Source organism: Mustela nigripes, chromosome 1 (genome assembly GCF_022355385.1).
Source record: "Mustela nigripes isolate SB6536 chromosome 1, MUSNIG.SB6536, whole genome shotgun sequence".
Classification (NCBI taxonomy): domain Eukaryota; kingdom Metazoa; phylum Chordata; class Mammalia; order Carnivora; family Mustelidae; genus Mustela; species Mustela nigripes.
Window position 1 is genome coordinate 30,896,939 of NC_081557.1, and position 17,777 is coordinate 30,914,715.

The window sequence follows — 17,777 nt, forward strand, 5'->3', positions numbered from 1 at the left end:
CTGCACATCCCAACAAGGACTGGAGAGGTAATTGTGAAAAGATCTAGAACAGAAAGTAGATCAGCAGGGGGTGTGAGGAGCAGGCACAGAGAAGAGCCACAGGAATGAGCCCTTGAATACTAAGTAGTGCCTAAACACTTTGACTTTGGACCATTTGCTGCAAACTGTACTTTAACCTTGCTTAACATGCCCTCCCCTGAAACAAACATACTGTCTCACATAATGGGAAAGTCCAGCGTCTCCAGGATCTATGGAATCTATATATAAGCAAGCCATACCATCACAATTTAGAACCTCCTCTCCTCTTGCCATTCTGCTGTCATCATACTAGCTTCATCTGGAGCCAGAGCCTCTCCATTAGTGACTTCAGCTGTTCTAGACTAACACTATTCTAAATCTATAGAAAAGAGATTCTTAAAAAGTGCTGTCAAAAAATCTCGGATTTGAGATTCATTGGTCACTCTTTGGTCCCTTGCTGAGTCCTGAAGTAATTACTGTAGCCATGTCTGCATTACCAGCTCATTCCTGGAGCAAAATGCAAAATCAGCTCCACCTTGAGGTATCTGAATCGAGAACAGAGTTTAACTGAGTATTTATGTTACAACTGCAGCAGACCATGAGACAAATATACTGGCTCATGCAACCATGCTACTCAGAACAATCTTCAAGCTTCCCTTTGGAATGCTTCTCAGGATAAAAGCACACTTTCGATTCTCTATTTGAAATTCTTGATGTCTGTATAATTGTTATCAAGAAGGCTGATAGGGCATTCAATGTCATTCTCTGTATTATATAAAAGGAACCTCTCTGAGGACTCAAGGAAGGTGGCGGAGTACATTTCATACCCTTAGAGGTCACATAATGCATGCTGGCAATTCTCTGGTTATCATTTCATTCCATCATCACCATTCACTGAAACCTTGTTGTGTAACTTGTATGATATTAACTACTCTAATTTTTTTTGGAATATTTATTTATTTATTTATTTATTTGAGAGAGAGAGAGACAGAGAGAATACATGCAGGGGGAGAGGAAAAGGGAGAGGGAGAAGTCAACTCCCGGCTGAGCTGGGAGCTCGACGTGGGATTTGATCCAAGGACCTTGGGATCATGACCTGAGCCAAAGGCAGATGCTTAACCATCTGAGCCACACAGGCACCCTACTACTTCAAATGTTTTAAAATTCTTCTATCAACCTTCTATACACCAAGCATTTGTGGCTGACCATGAGTCATCCTTCCAACCCCTGTGCTGGTTGGTCATTCATCTGTTTCTATTATTTTGGTACCTGCTTTTCCTCTGTTGACTCCTCAGAGCTCTATTTCTCAGACTCTTTTGCTAACTGGCTTCTGGTTAGGTGTGGCTGATTGGAAGCATTGGTGACTTGGGTGGGATGGAGGATGGGATGGAAGGAAAGGAGGGGGGAGGGAGGGAGGAAGGAAGGGCGGGAAGGAGGAAGGAAGGAAGAGACAAGCAGGACATTTCTTCCATATTCTCTACTTTGGCAGCATCTCTGACAACAGATACACCACTTCTGCCCAAGCAGCAGTAGTAGATGCCAGAGACACTCATTTTTAGTTACTCTTCCCCCCCCCCCCCAATTTCTCATTAAGCTCTTCTAACGCTTCTGCAAATATTTCATTCTTATAAGTTATCTCCAAAGTCATCTACATCTAGATTGTGACTGATACACCACCCTCCATTTCCTTCCCATGTTAGAGCTTTGATTTGTTTAAAGAGTAGTGATTGATTCCTTAATCTCAGAAAAAAAGGAGGCCCATATCCCAGCCCCAGGGGCTGAATCACTCTTGAACTAAGTAAGTGGTCCAAGGAGTGATCCTTGACCTAGCAGCATTAACATTAGCAGGGAACATAGTGGAAATGAAAATGAATCAAATGGTTTGGGGGTAGAGGCCAACAATTTGTATTTTAACAAATTGGCCAGAACCATCCTAAGGACCACACTTTGAGAATGACAGGTCTACAGTAATAATGTTATTCTTCTCCCTTTCCCAGTGACTGTCTAGATCTGGGCATCTGACCAAGTTCTGGCCAATGAGAAATAAAGTCTGCTGGAGATGAAATAAAAATGAGGTCGCCTTTCATGGTAAAATAACAGAATTTCTGACATACTCATTTTATTACCAAGCTGAATGGAAGACTTGATAAGTGGAGGTATAGCCATCTTGGTACCATGGGAGAAAACCCAATAAAATCATGGGCATACCAAACTAGCCTTCTGATAACACTGAACTGCTAAGCCAACCACAGAGCTACATATTGCCAGATTTCCTGTCATGAGATGTAACTAAAAATTTTCTCATTAAGTCACAATTGCTTGAGTTTTCTGTTACTTGCAGTCAAAAACAATTCCAACTAACAGAACATTCTATCTTCCAGATAAGAAAAAACCAAGCCCAAAAGGGAAAGAATAAAGCAATAGATCTAGTACTTATTATGGTAAGATTCAAACTTTATTTTTTTTCCAGATTCCAAAACTTCGATAGGCTACTCTACCTTTCAATAGGCCACACTGTCATTCTCACCAAACTACATGCCTGATGTGACCCAGGAACAAAAATAGCTCTGTTTTATTTTTTGCTCTCCTGCCATTATATCTAATTCTGAGTATCTTTATGGGCTTAAGAATCCTTCATTAAGACAGTGAGGTCACCTTCAACAATTCTGTTTTCCTGCTTTTAAACAGGAGGAACACAAGTTGGTATTTAATTTATTCTTGTAAGATGTTAAACTTATCCCTTTAAGGACAGGTCCATGCTTTTTACTTTGAGTTTTCCAAAAGCCTACATTATTCATAATGGGGATATTTATGCGGACATGACAAATAAGATAATTTACCTCCAAATAAAACAGAGAGGCTTCAGCCTCCCAATGAAAAGTGAATAACTTAAATTGGTCCTCTAGAAAGCTTCACTGTATTTCTGTCACCAACTGATTATACCCAGAGAAAATTCTTTTGTGTTGTATAATGGTAGACAAGCAATAACCACAATGAAAAAGTTATTTGGGGGAAAAAAAGGTTTCGTCAAATCAAATTCAGTTTTAAAATTTGTATTCCTGAAAGGGAAAAAAGTATCTTTTTCTCTGTTCTGTGAGTTGGAGAAGAAATTTAGAAGAGAACACTTAGGCCCACTCGGAAATAGATAGAAGGACCTGGGGTTAAGATACTCCAAAAGCCCCTATTCTGCTTTGGCTGGTCATAGCTCCACAGCACCTGGATACATTTGGTTTGAAAATGTTTAGGCAGGACTGATTCTGCTATCAAAGGGTCCAGAGCCAGAGCCGGCCCCCACTAAGTCAATCTGATTGATAATCTATGACTCGGGAAGCTCAGAGCGAGGACCAAGTAACTACAAGTAGAAACAAAGAAAATTAATTATTTCTCTTTGAATAAACAATCACTCAACATGAGAAACTGTTTAGATATCCAGAGAAGAGAGACTACTCAGAGAGTAGATTACCTGGGATGAGGATCATTCAGAAACAAGTTAGAGGACAGTTGCATTGCCTATGATTGCTATATACCCCTTTCTAGTGCTTATAGAGAAACAACAGCTCTTTTCAATTCTGTGGGTTAGTCATTGTAATACTGGTGATAATGAAGAACTGCTAAATTCCATGTGCTTGGAAATTACCAAATCACAGAGGAACAAAGGAATGGAATTTTTATATGCTACCATACTCAAGGTCATGCACTCCAAAAATTAGAAGATCCAAGCAAGCAATCTAAGTGAACGATGTAGCCCAGGCATTAGTAAACTGGAGATAGTATATGCCCAGCCCAATGGGACTGGTTATTACTTAGCTCTCGGAAATGTCACCATGTTATTCCATGATAGAATCCCAGCAAAGACTGCTCCTTTATCCTTCATCACTAGTTAAGTCTGGCTGGAAGTTTGGTTTTATTCTTTTTTAAAACACCAGTTGGGCCAACACTGGACAGAATAAACACACCATGTTTTCACCAAACTTGAGCTTTCAGTTTGCAGACTCTGAGTCCAATGACCTTCTTTTTACATGTAGGAAAACAGAATACCAACGAGAGAGAGGTATCTAAGATCTCTTAGCTCATTAGACAAATCCCTAACAGCACGAATCATTTCAACGGTTGTCTAAAGAGTAGCAATGCCAAATTGCTAGACAAATTTTAAGCATGTGCACACATGCACAAGCACACACACACACACACCATTTATCACTTGACATGTGTCCAGAGACTTTGCGATCTACCAAATATAAAAATGGGAGAGAGGAGCGCCTGGGTGGCTCAGTGGATTAAATAAAGCCTCTGCCTTCGGCTCAGGTCATGATCCCAGGGTCCTAGGATGGAGCCCCACATTGGGCTCTCTCTGCTCAGCGGGGAGCCTGCTTCCTCCTCTGTCTCTGCCTGCCTCTCTCCCTATTTGTGATCTCTTTCTGTCAAATAAATAAGTAAAATCTTTATAAATAAATAAATACATAAATTAAATAAATAAATGAATAAATAAGGGAGAGAATGAAGATGTCTTCAATGTCTATTCAGAGTGCAGGCACCATGTTTTAGTCTCCATGGCAGCCCTGAAATGCACAATTCACTCTCTCTTCTCCCCACTTCACAGAGAAAAAAAATCCAGGAATGTAGTCACTTACCCAAGGCCATAGGATAGCACATGACAGAGCTAGCTAGGATACAATAGGAAATCTAGAGAAGGCCAAATACTCTGTCCTCCTACTAATTGCAGCACTGTCTCTTTTTCCACCTTCTGTGCAGCAGAGAACCATGTTGAATGTGCTATCACACACGGCATCTTGTTTGATCCACACACTACCACAGTGAGGTGGGCACTTTGGGATTCAGAGGGTCCCTTCAAACGCAAGGAAACAGAACGTCACAGAGAGTACTTACAGTGGGATAAGCCCTGCCTCCTAGCCCTAAGTTCTTTGTAACCTAATATGCAGCTATTCAGGCATTTAGGGAGAGAAAGGAAAGAACTGAGTGGCAGGAAGCAAGAGAAAGTTTTCCCCAGAGAGAGAGAGAGAATGAGAATTAGTTAACATGCTGCAGGGGAGTGGGTCTCCTAATGGTGATATTTCTATAGGCTCCCTCCTCATCAGCAAGCTTTCCCTACAATTGGGTCTTTTCTCTTCCAGAAATCTTCACTAAATTACTTCCATTGGCCCTATCCTCATCCTTGTCCTGTGACTAAAACTGAGATTTTCAGAAGGAAGCAGAAACGTGGCAGCCACCGAAGTCCCCAGATTGTTTATATTGAGGGCCATGTGAAGGTCAGTCCTGTAACAGTGATGCAAATGTCCAGAAAACAATTATTATTAAATGATTTCAGTTTCCATGAACATTGTCCAGGAAGAGTCAAATCGTCCTCCAGAGCATTTTACCATTTTTGGTGGCTTTACCTTCAGTTCTATCAACCTTTAAGCTATAGGAAATCTTTCTTCAAGAAGGACTCTCTCACCCACTTCAGTCATCAACATCACTAGTACCACCTCCATCACTTAACTCCTTCCTTCTCAATAATGATATTGGCAAAGGAAGAAATAAATTGAAAACCAGTCCTCAACAAAATCAACACTGCTTCCCAATTCCTAAGGCAGGGCTCTCCTGTCACAAACAAAACTGCCTAACTCCCTGTGCCAGATCTACCCCTGTGGCCTTACAACAGATGACCTGAACAGTCAGCCCTGGGATAAGAAACAGCTTCCACACATTGTACGGTTTTGGCTGGCACACACAGACTTATATTTTACAACTGAACCCCACTGCCAATATCAAGAGCTTGCAGTTTCCACATAAAATTTTTGATTCCTGGCATCTTTAAAGAAAAAATTAATCTGTCAAACCTGGATCCACATTCCACATGGCAACAACTGGCAAAAGATGAGCACTGGCTGCCACGTTTAAATGGTTCGTGGACTCTGTGTTGCAGACCAGTCCATTCCTGGCTCACCCGACTCATCTTTGACAGGTGTAGACATCTAAATTTATGACACCTGCCAGAAGAGGCTGCCCTCATGCTGGCAAGGGCAACTAAATCTCTAAATTTTGGCTGATGCATCTCTGACATTAGGAATATTTTTAGCATGCAATCCTCATATAAGCATTTTTCAATACCAAACAAATACAAAGGTTATTTGCAATGTTAATTATACGTTACTAATTTAAAAAATGGTTGTTGTATTATTTTTAATATTTGCAAAATGATGGAATATGTTTAGTTGATTCTGAAAAATCTTTTTTAAAGAAGATTTCATTTATTTATTTATTCTTTAAAGAGAGAGAAAGAGTGTGAGTGGAGGGAGAGGCAAAAGAAGGAGAGAATCTCAAGCAGACTCTGTGCTGAGTGCAGAGCTAGATGCAGGGCTTGATCTCCCAACCCTGAGATTCTGACCTCAGCTGAAACCAAAAGTCAGACACTTCACCAGCTGATCCACTCCAAGTGACCCTTTCTCTGAATCTTGTGTCACTTTATGTACTAATTAAATGATGTTTCCAGGTCAATTGCTTGGAATTAAATAATTTACAATTAAAAATTAGTAAAGTTTTATTTTACATAATAAAAACAAATAGAAATTCTAGTATTTCAGTCCCAATGGGTTCATGTGACCAGTCCTGAGGCACATGTCTGGTGCTGCAGGGCAGAGGGGAAATGCCCATCATATTTCTTTCATACAGAATTATAAATTAATTCAAATTAATAAACGTGAATAGTTCACATAGTAAGGCTTCTCTTATCCTTACTCAACATTATTTCACAGGCATTAATTTTTCTTGTGGTGTTGACTACAATTCATTGAGTAAAATGGTTTGGGAGGAAAGAGAATCACAAGTCAGAACCTAATTGAACAGCAGGGATTGACTGGCATTAGCAAGAGCCTCTGCTCTGGCAGCATCGGTGAGCTGCCTGGGGTCCCGGACCTCAGCTGCCTGTGGAATTAATGCTCGAGAATAAATTTAGTATCCTATCACCTCGAATGCTTATTTTGTTTGTCAAATAGGGGTCATTAACCCCACTTTCTTACTCCAAAATGACCAAGTAGGTTTTTGATATATAACCCACCAATCATCTCTTGGACATCAGCCACATACCAGCAACTAGCCTGGGTATTCAAGGCAATGGATCTGGGGAGGTGGAATGCAAATGTGCTTTTTGGTTTATATCTGTTGCAGAGATTTTTTTTTTTTTTTCATGACACATAAGCTTATATTGTGAGATGGTTTGGGATTGAATTCATAGAAGTGTTTTTTCCTCGCTGTATGGTTTTGGATTCATCCTCATCTTCTTCATCTTTAAAACAGACATAGTAGTTCTTACATTATAGACTTTCTGTGACTATTAAATGAGACTTGTACTACTTTTTGAAGCCAGTGAGTAAAAATGTTGGCTTCTTTTAACCCTCTGCTACCAGGGCACAAAGATGAATATGATTTATTCCTGTTTTGTAGAAGTTCACATTCTTTGAAGATTACCAGCACATATATAATTAAAATATTAGACAGTATTATAAATGAAATGTAGTAAGTACCAAACCAAAGTTCCAAGGTCATCCTACCAGTAAAATCTTGGGATGACATACTTTCTGATAACATGTTCTCAAATATAATGTGATTTTTGAGTGGTATTTGGTGCTTATTCTCTGACTAGCCTTTTTTTTTCCTTTCTTTCTTTTTGAAGAGTTTATTTATTTATTGAGAAAGAGTGCACAAACTCGGGGAGAGGCAGAGCAAGAGGAACAGAATCTCAAGCAGACCCTGCACTGAACACAAGCCTGATTGGGGGGGGGGGGGCTCAATCTAGCAACCCTGAGATCATGACCTGAGCCGAAATCAACAGTTGGAGGCAAAACCAACTGAGCCATCCCTGACTAGCCTTTATTTTCCAAGAGAGGTAGAATAAAGTACTTATCTTTTCAGGAGAAGGGGCAGAAGAGAACACAAGGTCAGCAGTAAATAAAATTTGGCCCTGCTTTGGGAATGAGAATGGGTCCCATATACCCAATATTCTCTTAGCTTTATCTTCTGCGATCATCAATGAGCACCAACTCACTAGGACATTTCTGGAACAGCTGCCATGTTCCAGCCAAGACAAGGAATTAGAAGCAGTCAATGTGACCTTGAGGCCTGGGGACAATCACCACCAGATGGCACCAAGCAGCAGCCAGGTCTGCATGAATTAAATCCTGGCGCTGACTCCCAGGGCAGGCTCGTATTTTAAGCCACTTTCTCCAACACATGGGTTTTCCTGTATTCAGATTTTAATAGAAGATGTGAACAGTATTACAATTCCCTGTAAGACCTAGACCCTCCTTACCCTTTTTCTCATCCCACTCCACTCTCCCCTTAGCCCACTGCACTGTGGACACCCTCGTCTTCTCTAGTCCAACATCTAACGTGGAGATTTTGTACTAGCGATCTCCTCTTCCTAGAACACTGCTAATAAACATGACCAGCTCCTGCTGTTATTTAGGTCACAGCTCAAATGCCACCAACTCAAAGAATCCTTCCTTGACCACCATTTATAAAGCAGCTTCCTCTCTTCAGTCTCTCCCTATTCCATGACCCTGCTTTCTTTTCTTCATAGCATCAGTCAGTACCTGATGACCTGGTTGGTATATACAGTTGTGTATGGTCTTTCTATACTAGAATATAAGCTCACGGAAGCAGGGACTCTTCTGCCTTGTTTACCACCATGCCCCCACAGCCTTCTACATGACTGTCGGTAAGGATGGTGCAAGCTCATTGGAAGGCTGCTTTGGATCATTGCCTGGCTCCTGCTGGGGCACGCGGAGTAAGCCCAGTAGTAACTCCAGAGGGAAAATTTAAATAAGAAAGTCATAGGAACTAGGGTATGTTGGAGGCTCTAAGCAAGAGACTATTCCAGATTATTCCAGTACACACATTTGCTTGAGTATACTGGGGATAATATTTTAAGATTTTATTTATCTGACAGATCACAAGCAGGGGGGGGGGGGTTGCAGACAGAGGGAGAGGGTAAAGCAGGCTGCTGCCTGAGCATAAAGTCCCATGTGGGGCTCGATCCCAGGACCCTAGGATCTTGACCTAATCCAAACGCAGCCAGTTAACTGACGGAGCCACCCAGGCACGGGGGGATAACAACTTAGTAATGATGGTGATAACAGCAGCAACAACTAGCTCTTATTAAGTGTTTACTCTGCCAAATATTTCACAAGTATTAGCTTACTTAACCCTCTGAACAACCTGATGATATAAGTACTATTATTATCCCCATTTTACAGATAAGAAGTTACAGGACCTGCTCAAGACTACCCACCTAAGAAACAAAGGTAATGGTGCTCACTTCAGCAGCACATATACTAAAATTGGAACCATACAAAGAAGATTCGCATGGCCCCTGTGCAAGGATGACCCGCAAATCTGCGAAGTGTTCCATATTTTTCTGTGCTATGGTGAGTACTGTGAAGTGTGTAAACCTGGCAGTTCACAGGCCTGTTCCTGGGGCTAATAATACATTATATATGAATAAAAAATTAAAAACTTAAAAAAAATGAAGGAAATGAGATATAAACCATGAGAGTATGTTTCCATTCTCTTAACTATTGTTTCAATCAAATCATGGAAATAACAAACACACATAAAAAAAAATTACTCTTAAAGAGCTAAGGAGGTCTTAGCTAGGAGAGATGGGTACAGCTGACAAGTCAAGCAGATGTAGGGCAGGTCACCTCCTAGAAAGGGAGATCACATGCAGGGTGGTTAAAAGATCAATAAGTATTCAAGCAAGAGGGGTTGAGGTGAATAAAGAACTCTTGAGCGTTCAAAATATATACATTCAAAAAAATGCTCACACGCAGGTGTATCTCTTTGTGCTCCACGAATTCATACCACACTTTAAACCTGTTCTGCCAGGCTGCACTATGGCATTTTGGCAGATTTGGGCAAGAACAAATGAACTGCAATTTGTCTCCTGAAACTGTATTAAGGTTTAGCTCTCAACAACTGTTTGTATGCTAGCTGAACCAGAGAACTGTGAGAAGGGCAAGATTGACACCAAGAACAAAGATTAGACTGAGCTTTTCTACATGCTTCTACATAATTCAGGTAAAGGGCAGAAATGAGAATATTCCCAGGTGTGCTTAAGAACATGGTTTCCAAATTCCACAGAGAATACCTAAACTGCATTTGAATTCTGTGCTTCACTCCAGCACGGTTATTTATGGTGTTTATTGAATATAGCCACTATTCTCTGCCTCTCTGCACATTTATAAATACAGTTTCTAAAAGGCATCCATTATGGCTTATGATCTATAATTGGAAACAAGATGCTACCAGTCATGCATTCACTGACATTACAGAATCATGTAAAGTCATCCTGGCCCACTCCTAAAGGGCTGGAGAGGTCTTGTCATTCAATACAAATGCCTGAGATGTTAATTAGGCCTCGGTCCCTGGACTTTTTTTTTTCTTTTTTTCTTTTTTTTTTAAGATTTTATTTATTCATTTGACAGAGATCACAAGTAGGCAGAGAGGCAGGCAGAGAGAGAGGAAGGGAAGCAGACTCCCTGCTGAGCAGAGAGCCTGATGTGGGGCTCGATCCCAGGCCCCTGAGATCATGACCTGAGCCGAAGGCAAAGGCTTTAATCCACTGAGCCACCCACGTACCCCTGCACACGTATTTTTATAACTTCCTCTTATCACTTAACATCGTTTTGACATTTACTGATGTTGAGAGGAGTAAGCCCAATTTACTCAATTTCTGTACTATTATTTCATCCTTTTTTTCTTTTTTTTAAATTTATTTTTTATTTTCAGCATAACAGTATTCATTATTTTTGCACCACACCCAGTGCTCCATGCAATCCGTGCCCTCTATAATACCCACCACCTGGTACCCTGACCTCCCACCCCCCCGCCCCTTCAAAACCCTCAGATTGTTTTTCAGAGTCCATAGTCTCTCATGGTTCACCTCCACTTCAGGACTTTCCCCCAACTCCCTTCAGGACTGGAAGAGATTATGCTGAGTGAGGTAAGTCAAGCAGAGAGAGTCAATTATCATATGGTTTCACTTATTTCATCCTTTCTTTGATGGAAATTTTGTTCCCAGATTTTTACAATCATAATCAATGAAGTAATGGACATTCATGTTTTGGGTTCTTGTGTACATGTCCAAGGGTTCCTCAAATATATTCCTATAAGTGGAATTGTTGGGTCAGGGAGTATGTGCACAGTCACCTTTACCAAAGCGAAGCACTGACCAAAGTGCTCAAAATTTATATGAATATATGTCCAGCAAAAGTGCGGTATTTTTCCAGTTGCTTATTGTCTTTGGCAACACTTGGCATTGTCATAAGTCTTGTTACAACAGTGGGTGCGTAATTGTATTTCAGTGTGGTTTTATTTAGATTTTCCTGATTACTAGTGAAACTGAACGTCTTTCCATAGATTTATGGATTTTTGTTTCTATAAGTTATGTTTATAAGTTTTGTCCATTTTGTTTTCTTTTTATAGAGACTGGAACAAGTTATTTATATAATCTATATATTATCTTCCTGGTTTATATGTTTCACAAGTATCTTCTCTCCATATATGTAGTTTATAATTTTATTTTTTTAAAGATTTATTTATTCAAGAGAGTGCACAATGGGGAGTGGGAGAGACAATCCAAAGCAGACTCCCCACTGAGTGTGGAACCCAAAACAGGGCTCAATTTCACCCACCTAAAGATCATGACCTGAGCTGAAATCAAGAGTCAGACACACAACGAACCCGCTGAGTTACCCAGGTACCCCTATTTTCACTTTTGTGAGAGGATGTTTTCTTTGATGAACACAAACTAATTTATGCTAATGTAAAGTGATTTTCAATCTTTTTCCTTTGTTGTGTTTTTAAAAGGGGTTGTTTCTATTGATTCACTATTAAATATGACACCTGCTATAGATTTTTAAATTCTGTATCTCAGTTGCTAAGTTTTTTTCAACATAGTGAATGAATTTTATTGAAAGCTTTTTCTCTTTGGGGTGATTCTGCATCTTTCTTTCCTTGAACCATGGAATGTAATTAATTATATTGATATATTAAGTACTATTAAATTATCCTTGAATTTCTAGGATAAAGGCAACCTGTTTATGAGATTTAAAAAAAAAAAAAAAAAACACTTCAGGTTGTTTTAGTTACATTTGTTCTGAATGGAATTTTAAAATAGAAGTGATACGAAACTATGATTTTCCTGTATTAAGTTGATGCAACCTCGTTTGTAAGAACATTATGCTATCCATAGTAAGTCAAATTGGGAAGTACTTCCCCTTTGTTATTCTCTGGACTATCTTGTAAAGATCAGCAGCATATGTTTCCTGGGTATTAAACGGGACTTGCTGGTATTTATCTGCACTTAGGTTTTTAGTATCTATGTGTATGGCTAGGTGAACATAGATTTTTAGTGAACTGAAACTTTTAGTTGTTATATATCTACTCATTTAAAAAAAATGTCAAGTCATTTGGCAAATTATATTTTTCCATTAATATGTGTACAACATGAGAGTTTTCAAATTATAATATAAAACTGTTATTTTTAAAGAAATATTTGTGGTACCTGTATTTAAGTTTCAGTTCTTACTTCTAATCATGATCAATTTTTTTCCTTTTTTTTTTTTAAAGATTTTATTTATTTATTTGCGAGCGAGAGAGAGAGAGAGAGAGAGAATGAGAGAGAGCAGGAGAGGAGAGAGGTCAGCAGGAGAAGCAAACTCCCTGCTGAGCAGGGAGCCCAATGTGGGACTTGATCCCAGGACATCAAGATCATGACCTGAGCCCAAGGCAGTCACTCAACCAACTGAGCCACCTAGGCGCCTAATCATGATTATTTTTATACCTTGTCTCCTTTGTCCGTAATTCCACTAGGATTTGGTTTATTTAAAAAATCTTAAAAAAAAAAACACTTTAGTATTGATGATTTAGATATTTTCATTTTATTTTTGGTATCATCTTTATTTTTTTCTCCTTTGATTCACTCTGCTTTGTTCTGTGGTTATTTTTGTTAACTTCATAAGCTGTCTGCTTTCATCATTAATTTTACCCTTCTATACTCACAAAAGATCTGAGGTACTTCAAAAACCACATCATCTATATTCAACAAACTTAATTACCTATTATAATTTCTGAAATATTTGTTAGGACCTAAAACTCTATTTTCTGAAGTCCTGGTACACGTCATCTGTTGTTTATTATTTTTCTGACTCCCACTCATATTAGCTAGAAATTTTGAACGGCAGATTGTGCTCAGTGGTGTTTTATCTGAGAACCTGGTGGGACCAGAGGTGGTGGTGAATTCCTCCAGAAAGAATGAGCTTTTGTTTCCACCAGATACACCCGGAGGATAAATCTCTAAAAAACAAAACAAAACAAAACAACAACCCTTTAACCTAATGTTTAAACTTTGGTTTCTCCCAGATCAAGTGTAATATGAATCCAAACTTGTTTTTTCTTTTTCCCCTGGAATATGTTTTTTATATGAAGGGAAGATAGTCAATGAAGAAGAAAAAAATTTTAGAAAACTGAAGATGCGTTTTGTTCAGGATGTCCCAGACGCTTAACCTGATGGAAAGAACTCAGCAGTCTTGAGTGAATTCTGACTTCGCTTCTTCTAAAATGTGACCTTGAACTAGTGTATGCCTGATTATTTGCATTTTAAAGTATGGAGAACATATTACACTGACAGAGTAAAGATTAAACATATACAATATGAATCCACCTAACTGCCTGAAAATACTGTATGTTCAATATATGATAGGATAGCACTGCCTCCTTCTTCTTCTATTTCTTTCTTGGGTAGGACAGAATGACAGTGCAGCCACTGAAAGGACCTCTCGTCTACTATCTTTCTGGCCATGATCCTAAAAATCATGGCATTTATTCAACAAATATTCATTAACTATCTCCTCCATACTAAGCACTAACAAACAGGGTCACACAGTAGGAAACACTAGAGTGAATCTAATACCTCTCTCTAGGGTTAGAATTTAATGGACTTAGGTCAGTAAGCATTTTAAGATAATAATGGTCACTATTCTGTATGCTTTGAATATATTATCTTTCTTCATTTCTCCATCAATTGCATGAAGTATTTGCCTGATTCTTCCAGATGATGAAATGAAAGTCCCAAATCATACAGGGAGAACACCTCAAAGCTCTATTAAAGCACAGGCCATTTTACTTCAGATTCTGTAGCTTCTACTAAGAATACAAAGTCATTATACGGTGTTATTCTCTTAAGTGCATTAGGGCTCTTTAGGCCTGAAAATCACAAACACATCATCCCAACTATGCTTGAGCACCATGACTCGGGGCAAAGGTGGACCTGTGAACTGTTGGGTCAGTCAGGGATGATATCATGCCAAACACCAGGCTGAACTGTGCAACTGCAGCTCTAGACTGCCATGATCAGGCTGCTTTACGTTTTCTAAGAATGTCAAAATAAATTCATAAATTAGAAAATGACAGCCAAATTGACACTTTTTTTTTTCAAGTTTTGATTTAAATCCAATTAGTTCGTTTCAGGTGAATTGAGTGACTCATCATTTAATAACACCCAGTACTCATCACAAGTGCTCTCCATAATGCCCATCACACCTTTAACCCAGCTCCCTGCTCACCTCTCCTCTAGCAGCCCTCAGTTTGTTCTCTATAGTTTAGAGTCTTTTTTCTGGTTTGCCTTTTCCCCTTTCTGTTCATCTATTTCTTAAATTCCACATATAAGTGAAATCATATGGTATTTCTCTTTCTCTGACTTGTTTCGCTTAGCATAATACACTCTAGCTCCATCCAAGTCCTTGAAAATACTAAGATTTCATTCTTTAAGGTGAAGGAATACTCCACTGTGTATGTGCATGCGTGCGTGCGTGCATGCGTGCGTGTTTGTGTATAGCTTTATCCATTCTTCAGTTGATGGACATTTGGGCTCTTTCCATAATTTGGCTATTGTTGATAATGCTGCTACAAACATCAGAGTACACACATAACTTGAGTGAGTGTCTTTGTATCCTTAGGGTAAATAGGTAAATACTAGTAGCATAATTTCTGGATCTTAGGTAGTTCTGTTTTGAACTTTCTGAGGAACTGCCATACTGTTTCCTGGAGTGGCTGTACCAGTTTGCGTTCCCATCAACAGTGTAACAATGTTCCCCATTCTGTGCATTCTCAATATCTGTGGTTTCCTGTGTTGTTAATTTTAGGATTCTGACAGGTGTGAAGTGATATTTCATCGTAGTTTTGTATTTTCCTGATGATGAGTGATGTTAAGTATCTTTCATGTGTCTATTAGCCAGTTATATGTCTTCTATGGAAAAATGTCTATTCATGTCTTCTGTCCATTTTTTAATTGGATTGTATTTTGGGTGTTCTTTTTTTTAAAAAAAGATTTTATTTATTTGACACAGACAGAGATCACATGTAGGCAGAGAGGCAGGCAGAGAGAAAGGGGGAAGCAGGCTCCCTGCTAAGCAGAGAGCCCCATGCGGGGCTCTACCCAGGACCCTGAGGTCATGACCTGAGCTGAAGGCAGAGGCTTAACCCACTGAGCCACCCAGGTGCCCCTGGGTGTAGCATTTTATAAGTTCTTTATGGGGCACCTGGGTGGCTCAGTCAGTTAAGTGTCCAAGTCTTGGTTTTGGCTCAGGTCATGATATCAGGGTGGTGAAACTGATCCCTGCATCAGGCTCTGCACTGAGCATGAAGCCTGCTTGAGATTTTCTTTCACTCCCCTCCACCCATGTTTGTACTCTTTCCCTCTAAAAAAATAAAACCTAGTTTGTCTGATGTGATGTCTATTTGCATGGTAAATGTTTCTTCCCTCTCTTACTATCAAATATGTCTCTCCCACCTTAATTACTACATCTGCACATGTTTTTAGGTCTCAAATGAGTCTGGTATGGTGGAGACTTGTGCTATGTCTTCTGGAAGAGGGTCTTGTGATGCTGGGATTGAGGCAGATTTGACACAGAAAGGCAGTCAAAACCAGAGCACAGGAGCATGGGGTTTGGAGCAAAGCCTGCTAAAGAGGCAGTATCCAGATAAACCACCCTCAGCAGGTATCTCTGTACCTAGGCTGAGGGACTGGGAGGGAAATGTTACCCACTGGCTCTTTAGTCCTCAGAGAGGCAAGGCCCCTCTTTCAGATGTGCTCCAAGAAGATGGAACTGTCTCTCTGCCAGTTTGTCTTCAGTAATCCTCAGACTGTGCCATCTGCCCCCAGGGTTACCTTCCCGTCTTCTCTACAGGAGCACTGTAGGACCCTCAGGGCTCTATACCAGCCATGCCATGGACCTCTAAAACTATTCTGTTGGTTACAAAACCTCATGAAAATCAGCCTCTCTTATTTCCCAGTCAGTGGCTTTGGGGAAGTGTCTTCCTTGTACACCCCCCCAACACACACCATGTGCTCCTCTCTCTCTCTCTCTCTCTCTTAGTGCTATCTCCACAGCACTTGCAATCTATTTCTTCCCCAAAACCATATCTCCACACCTCCTATCGTTCATGGTGTGGCCTCTTCTCTCCCTCTAGTTGTGCAGTTTGTTCTGTCAGTCCTCAGGCTGATTTCTTGGGTCTTCAGAATGATTTGGTATTTTTGCAGCTGTGTTTGAAGGATGAAGCAAGCCTAGGGTCCTCCTACTACTTTGTCATCTTAACTCCTCAACAGTTCTTTATAATAATCCAACACACTTTGAATGCTGAACTTTCTTAAAAAAATCACTAAGATAGTACACTTCATTTGCAAAAATGTATTTTTCACACATGCACCAGCATGATTTTTTTAAACACCCCGTTTTAATTTTTTTTTAATTACTTTTTAAAAATTTTTTTAAAAGATTTTTTATTTATTTATTTGACAGACAGATCACAACTAGGCAGAGAGGCAGGCAGAGAGAGAGGAGGAAGTAGGCTCCCCACTGAGCAGAGAGCCCGATGCGGGGCTCAATCCCAGGACCCTGAGATCATGACCTGAGCTGAAGGCAGAGGCTTTAACCCACTGAGCCACCCAGGTGCCCCATGATTTTTTTTTTTTTTAAATCAGTTTTCAGCCTGTCTTATCCTATTAAGATATTTGTATTATGAGACTTTGGCATGCTGATGGCCCTGCACTGGCTAGATGGCTTTGGGATTTTGGTGTATGCACCTAGAGGAAAATTTAGGATTCTAACCTCTAGTCAATTATTCAGTTACTGAAAGGCTACCAGGACTAAGAACAAGGCACAGAACACACAGAGAGAAAAGCCAAGGTCCCCAGACTTGAGATGTCATAATATGACATCTCAAGGAGATTTCATCTGAGGAGAAATAGACAATTATATCAGTATTCTAGAAGTGAAAGTAGAGGGGATGATTCAAGTTATTTTAGAAGGGGAGCTACTGGAGGATAGAGAAGAGAATTAGAGAGACTGTATGGGTGAGAAATCTAAGCTGAACCTTGAAGGCAAACAGAATTTTACATGATGGACATAAAAAAGCATGAGAGGCCCAGGAAATACTGTATGTAAAAAAATCTGGATGCAGGAAAAAATGCAGAGTGTTCAGGAAACATTGTGGTATACAGGGTTTAAAGAGGAGTAAAGTGAGGAAGAGAGAGAGAGTTAATTAGATAATGTGGGATTCCTCTACAAAAGACCATGATCAAAGTTCCACTGAGTTTAGTTACCATTAATCATGCACACAGTGGAAATTCATCCAAAGGCTTTGCAGTAGGAGCTTGGCAATCACACTTCTATTGTGAAAAGATCACTCTGGAGACATGG

General features: G+C 39.8%; 1 protein-coding gene and 1 non-coding gene across 3 annotated transcripts in view; one reads left to right on the forward strand and one right to left on the reverse strand.

Annotated features, from left to right (window-relative positions):
- NELL1 (neural EGFL like 1) overlaps positions 1-17,777 on the reverse strand; it is an 833,778-nt gene that overhangs the window by 73,012 nt on the left and 742,989 nt on the right. The gene's annotated exons all lie outside the window — the stretch shown is intronic.
- Positions 9,327-9,433, forward strand: LOC132009271 (U6 spliceosomal RNA). The gene has a single exon (XR_009401841.1). It is a non-coding gene; the product is annotated as a U6 spliceosomal RNA (small nuclear RNA).